General features: G+C 39.1%; 4 non-coding genes across 4 annotated transcripts; all 4 read left to right on the top strand.

Moving 5' to 3' along the window:
* The first annotated feature begins 1,004 nt into the window (after positions 1-1,004).
* LOC140030426 (5S ribosomal RNA) lies at positions 1,005-1,123 on the top strand. Its single transcript, XR_011834341.1, has one exon. It is a non-coding gene; the product is annotated as a 5S ribosomal RNA (ribosomal RNA).
* A 1,135-nt stretch (positions 1,124-2,258) lies between these two features.
* On the top strand, positions 2,259-2,377 carry LOC140030415 (5S ribosomal RNA). The gene has a single exon (XR_011834330.1). It is a non-coding gene; the product is annotated as a 5S ribosomal RNA (ribosomal RNA).
* A 1,135-nt stretch (positions 2,378-3,512) lies between these two features.
* On the top strand, positions 3,513-3,631 carry LOC140030404 (5S ribosomal RNA). The gene has a single exon (XR_011834318.1). It is a non-coding gene; the product is annotated as a 5S ribosomal RNA (ribosomal RNA).
* A 1,135-nt stretch (positions 3,632-4,766) lies between these two features.
* Positions 4,767-4,885, top strand: LOC140030393 (5S ribosomal RNA). Its single transcript, XR_011834307.1, has one exon. It is a non-coding gene; the product is annotated as a 5S ribosomal RNA (ribosomal RNA).
* The last annotated feature ends 1,115 nt before the right edge of the window (positions 4,886-6,000 follow it).

Raw genomic sequence — 6,000 nt, 5'->3', positions numbered from 1 at the left:
ATCAGGAACGGTACGGCTCGATCAAAGCCCGGATCGTCGCTCAAATTTGTCGGCGCAAATGTATCACCGCAACTAGGGGTGGCAATTTTCGACACGACCTGAAAACACGACACGAACCTAACACGAAATTAATGGGTTTGGGTTGAGGTTTCGGGAATTCGGGTCAGAATCGGGTTGGACCCGATGAACCCGAAAAGAAAACCGGTCGATTTCGGGTCAACCCGTGGTGACCTGATATGACCCGATATGACCCGTTTACGAATTAAAAATAATTTAATAAACATAAAAATAATTTTATCTAACTAAACTAAGTTATTCTTTTTTTCAAAGGCATTAATTACTTAATCCTAAACGAATTTATTTAATTTGTGTGAAGTTGAAATTATTATACTTGGACAAATAATATATTATATTATTTTTCACTTTTGTATTGTTTTAATTTATTTTATATTTTGCTTGGGATAAAACACTTTTACGGTGTTTAATTTATTTTAGATTTGATTTGGAATCATTTATTTAAATTTTTATTACTTGATTATGTAATTAGTTTTGTGAGAAATTGATTTTATTAGAAATTACAGTGATAAATTAATAAATTAAAATTAAGTTTCGGGTCATTTCGGGTCGACCCGCCGCCCCGTAAACCTGAAATTTTCGGGTTCGGGTCAGCATACCTGACCCGTCACGGGTTGGCGGGTCGGGGTTCGGGTCAACAGATTTTCTGGCGGGTCTGTTGACCCGAACCCGACCCGCCAACCTGATTTGGACCCGAATTGCCACCCCTAACTGCAAGCGTGAAGGATTGATTTCATGATAATTTAGAGTTGCGGGATGAGGGAAAAAAACAGGGTGCAAATCAATAACAAAAAAAAATATAAAGTAAATAAATAAAAGGATAAGAGGAAAATGCTTGAATTGACGCTTAAAATGAATTTCGGTCTAGAAAAGCCACACTGCTTCGCAGGACGGGGTAGTTTAAAAGAATAAAGCGAAAGGAACATGGCGGGTGCGATCATACCAGCACTAATGCACCGGATCCCATCAGAACTCCGAAGTTAAGCGTGCTTGGGCGAGAGTAGTACTAGGATGGGTGACCCCCTGGGAAGTCCTCGTGTTGCACCCCTCTCTTTTTTGTTTCGAAATCCAAATTTCCTATTCGTTCTTTATCCTGTAGTAATTTAGCTCCGTCGGAACGATTGCTTAATATTTTGCTTCTTGTCGAAGCGTGAAGGAGGATCTGAAGGCGCGAGACAAATCAGGAACGGTACGGCTCGATCAAAGCCCGGATCGTCGCTCAAATTTGTCGGCGCAAATGTATCACCGCAACTAGGGGTGGCAATTTTCGACACGACCTGAAAACACGACACGAACCTAACACGAAATTAATGGGTTTGGGTTGAGGTTTCGGGAATTCGGGTCAGAATCGGGTTGGACCCGATGAACCCGAAAAGAAAACCGGTCGATTTCGGGTCAACCCGTGGTGACCTGATATGACCCGATATGACCCGTTTACGAATTAAAAATAATTTAATAAACATAAAAATAATTTTATCTAACTAAACTAAGTTATTCTTTTTTTCAAAGGCATTAATTACTTAATCCTAAACGAATTTATTTAATTTGTGTGAAGTTGAAATTATTATACTTGGACAAATAATATATTATATTATTTTTCACTTTTGTATTGTTTTAATTTATTTTATATTTTGCTTGGGATAAAACACTTTTACGGTGTTTAATTTATTTTAGATTTGATTTGGAATCATTTATTTAAATTTTTATTACTTGATTATGTAATTAGTTTTGTGAGAAATTGATTTTATTAGAAATTACAGTGATAAATTAATAAATTAAAATTAAGTTTCGGGTCATTTCGGGTCGACCCGCCGCCCCGTAAACCAGAAATTTTCGGGTTCGGGTCAGCATACCTGACCCGTCACGGGTTGGCGGGTCGGGGTTCGGGTCAACAGATTTTCTGGCGGGTCTGTTGACCCGAACCCGACCCGCCAACCTGATTTGGACCCGAATTGCCACCCCTAACTGCAAGCGTGAAGGATTGATTTCATGATAATTTAGAGTTGCGGGATGAGGGAAAAAAACAGGGTGCAAATCAATAACAAAAAAAAATATAAAGTAAATAAATAAAAGGATAAGAGGAAAATGCTTGAATTGACGCTTAAAATGAATTTCGGTCTAGAAAAGCCACACTGCTTCGCAGGACGGGGTAGTTTAAAAGAATAAAGCGAAAGGAACATGGCGGGTGCGATCATACCAGCACTAATGCACCGGATCCCATCAGAACTCCGAAGTTAAGCGTGCTTGGGCGAGAGTAGTACTAGGATGGGTGACCCCCTGGGAAGTCCTCGTGTTGCACCCCTCTCTTTTTTGTTTCGAAATCCAAATTTCCTATTCGTTCTTTATCCTGTAGTAATTTAGCTCCGTCGGAACGATTGCTTAATATTTTGCTTCTTGTCGAAGCGTGAAGGAGGATCTGAAGGCGCGAGACAAATCAGGAACGGTACGGCTCGATCAAAGCCCGGATCGTCGCTCAAATTTGTCGGCGCAAATGTATCACCGCAACTAGGGGTGGCAATTTTCGACACGACCTGAAAACACGACACGAACCTAACACGAAATTAATGGGTTTGGGTTGAGGTTTCGGGAATTCGGGTCAGAATCGGGTTGGACCCGATGAACCCGAAAAGAAAACCGGTCGATTTCGGGTCAACCCGTGGTGACCTGATATGACCCGATATGACCCGTTTACGAATTAAAAATAATTTAATAAACATAAAAATAATTTTATCTAACTAAACTAAGTTATTCTTTTTTTCAAAGGCATTAATTACTTAATCCTAAACGAATTTATTTAATTTGTGTGAAGTTGAAATTATTATACTTGGACAAATAATATATTATATTATTTTTCACTTTTGTATTGTTTTAATTTATTTTATATTTTGCTTGGGATAAAACACTTTTACGGTGTTTAATTTATTTTAGATTTGATTTGGAATCATTTATTTAAATTTTTATTACTTGATTATGTAATTAGTTTTGTGAGAAATTGATTTTATTAGAAATTACAGTGATAAATTAATAAATTAAAATTAAGTTTCGGGTCATTTCGGGTCGACCCGCCGCCCCGTAAATCTGAAATTTTCGGGTTCGGGTCAGCATACCTGACCCGTCACGGGTTGGCGGGTCGGGGTTCGGGTCAACAGATTTTCTGGCGGGTCTGTTGACCCGAACCCGACCCGCCAACCTGATTTGGACCCGAATTGCCACCCCTAACTGCAAGCGTGAAGGATTGATTTCATGATAATTTAGAGTTGCGGGATGAGGGAAAAAAACAGGGTGCAAATCAATAACAAAAAAAAATATAAAGTAAATAAATAAAAGGATAAGAGGAAAATGCTTGAATTGACGCTTAAAATGAATTTCGGTCTAGAAAAGCCACACTGCTTCGCAGGACGGGGTAGTTTAAAAGAATAAAGCGAAAGGAACATGGCGGGTGCGATCATACCAGCACTAATGCACCGGATCCCATCAGAACTCCGAAGTTAAGCGTGCTTGGGCGAGAGTAGTACTAGGATGGGTGACCCCCTGGGAAGTCCTCGTGTTGCACCCCTCTCTTTTTTGTTTCGAAATCCAAATTTCCTATTCGTTCTTTATCCTGTAGTAATTTAGCTCCGTCGGAACGATTGCTTAATATTTTGCTTCTTGTCGAAGCGTGAAGGAGGATCTGAAGGCGCGAGACAAATCAGGAACGGTACGGCTCGATCAAAGCCCGGATCGTCGCTCAAATTTGTCGGCGCAAATGTATCACCGCAACTAGGGGTGGCAATTTTCGACACGACCTGAAAACACGACACGAACCTAACACGAAATTAATGGGTTTGGGTTGAGGTTTCGGGAATTCGGGTCAGAATCGGGTTGGACCCGATGAACCCGAAAAGAAAACCGGTCGATTTCGGGTCAACCCGTGGTGACCTGATATGACCCGATATGACCCGTTTACGAATTAAAAATAATTTAATAAACATAAAAATAATTTTATCTAACTAAACTAAGTTATTCTTTTTTTCAAAGGCATTAATTACTTAATCCTAAACGAATTTATTTAATTTGTGTGAAGTTGAAATTATTATACTTGGACAAATAATATATTATATTATTTTTCACTTTTGTATTGTTTTAATTTATTTTATATTTTGCTTGGGATAAAACACTTTTACGGTGTTTAATTTATTTTAGATTTGATTTGGAATCATTTATTTAAATTTTTATTACTTGATTATGTAATTAGTTTTGTGAGAAATTGATTTTATTAGAAATTACAGTGATAAATTAATAAATTAAAATTAAGTTTCGGGTCATTTCGGGTCGACCCGCCGCCCCGTAAACCTGAAATTTTCGGGTTCGGGTCAGCATACCTGACCCGTCACGGGTTGGCGGGTCGGGGTTCGGGTCAACAGATTTTCTGGCGGGTCTGTTGACCCGAACCCGACCCGCCAACCTGATTTGGACCCGAATTGCCACCCCTAACTGCAAGCGTGAAGGATTGATTTCATGATAATTTAGAGTTGCGGGATGAGGGAAAAAAACAGGGTGCAAATCAATAACAAAAAAAAATATAAAGTAAATAAATAAAAGGATAAGAGGAAAATGCTTGAATTGACGCTTAAAATGAATTTCGGTCTAGAAAAGCCACACTGCTTCGCAGGACGGGGTAGTTTAAAAGAATAAAGCGAAAGGAACATGGCGGGTGCGATCATACCAGCACTAATGCACCGGATCCCATCAGAACTCCGAAGTTAAGCGTGCTTGGGCGAGAGTAGTACTAGGATGGGTGACCCCCTGGGAAGTCCTCGTGTTGCACCCCTCTCTTTTTTGTTTCGAAATCCAAATTTCCTATTCGTTCTTTATCCTGTAGTAATTTAGCTCCGTCGGAACGATTGCTTAATATTTTGCTTCTTGTCGAAGCGTGAAGGAGGATCTGAAGGCGCGAGACAAATCAGGAACGGTACGGCTCGATCAAAGCCCGGATCGTCGCTCAAATTTGTCGGCGCAAATGTATCACCGCAACTAGGGGTGGCAATTTTCGACACGACCTGAAAACACGACACGAACCTAACACGAAATTAATGGGTTTGGGTTGAGGTTTCGGGAATTCGGGTCAGAATCGGGTTGGACCCGATGAACCCGAAAAGAAAACCGGTCGATTTCGGGTCAACCCGTGGTGACCTGATATGACCCGATATGACCCGTTTACGAATTAAAAATAATTTAATAAACATAAAAATAATTTTATCTAACTAAACTAAGTTATTCTTTTTTTCAAAGGCATTAATTACTTAATCCTAAACGAATTTATTTAATTTGTGTGAAGTTGAAATTATTATACTTGGACAAATAATATATTATATTATTTTTCACTTTTGTATTGTTTTAATTTATTTTATATTTTGCTTGGGATAAAACACTTTTACGGTGTTTAATTTATTTTAGATTTGATTTGGAATCATTTATTTAAATTTTTATTACTTGATTATGTAATTAGTTTTGTGAGAAATTGATTTTATTAGAAATTACAGTGATAAATTAATAAATTAAAATTAAGTTTCGGGTCATTTCGGGTCGACCCGCCGCCCCGTAAACCTGAAATTTTCGGGTTCGGGTCAGCATACCTGACCCGTCACGGGTTGGCGGGTCGGGGTTCGGGTCAACAGATTTTCTGGCGGGTCTGTTGACCCGAACCCGACCCGCCAACCTGATTTGGACCCGAATTGCCACCCCTAACTGCAAGCGTGAAGGATTGATTTCATGATAATTTAGAGTTGCGGGATGAGGGAAAAAAACAGGGTGCAAATCAATAACAAAAAAAAATATAAAGTAAATAAATAAAAGGATAAGAGGAAAATGCTTGAATTGACGCTTAAAATGAATTTCGGTCTAGAAAAGCCACACTGCTTCGCAGGACGGGGTAGTTTAAAAGAA

Source organism: Coffea arabica, chromosome 11e, assembly GCF_036785885.1.
Source record: "Coffea arabica cultivar ET-39 chromosome 11e, Coffea Arabica ET-39 HiFi, whole genome shotgun sequence".
Taxonomy (NCBI): Eukaryota; Viridiplantae; Streptophyta; class Magnoliopsida; order Gentianales; family Rubiaceae; genus Coffea; species Coffea arabica.
The sequence above is the reverse complement of the archived record's forward strand: the minus strand, read 5'-3'. Positions and strand labels throughout refer to the sequence as shown.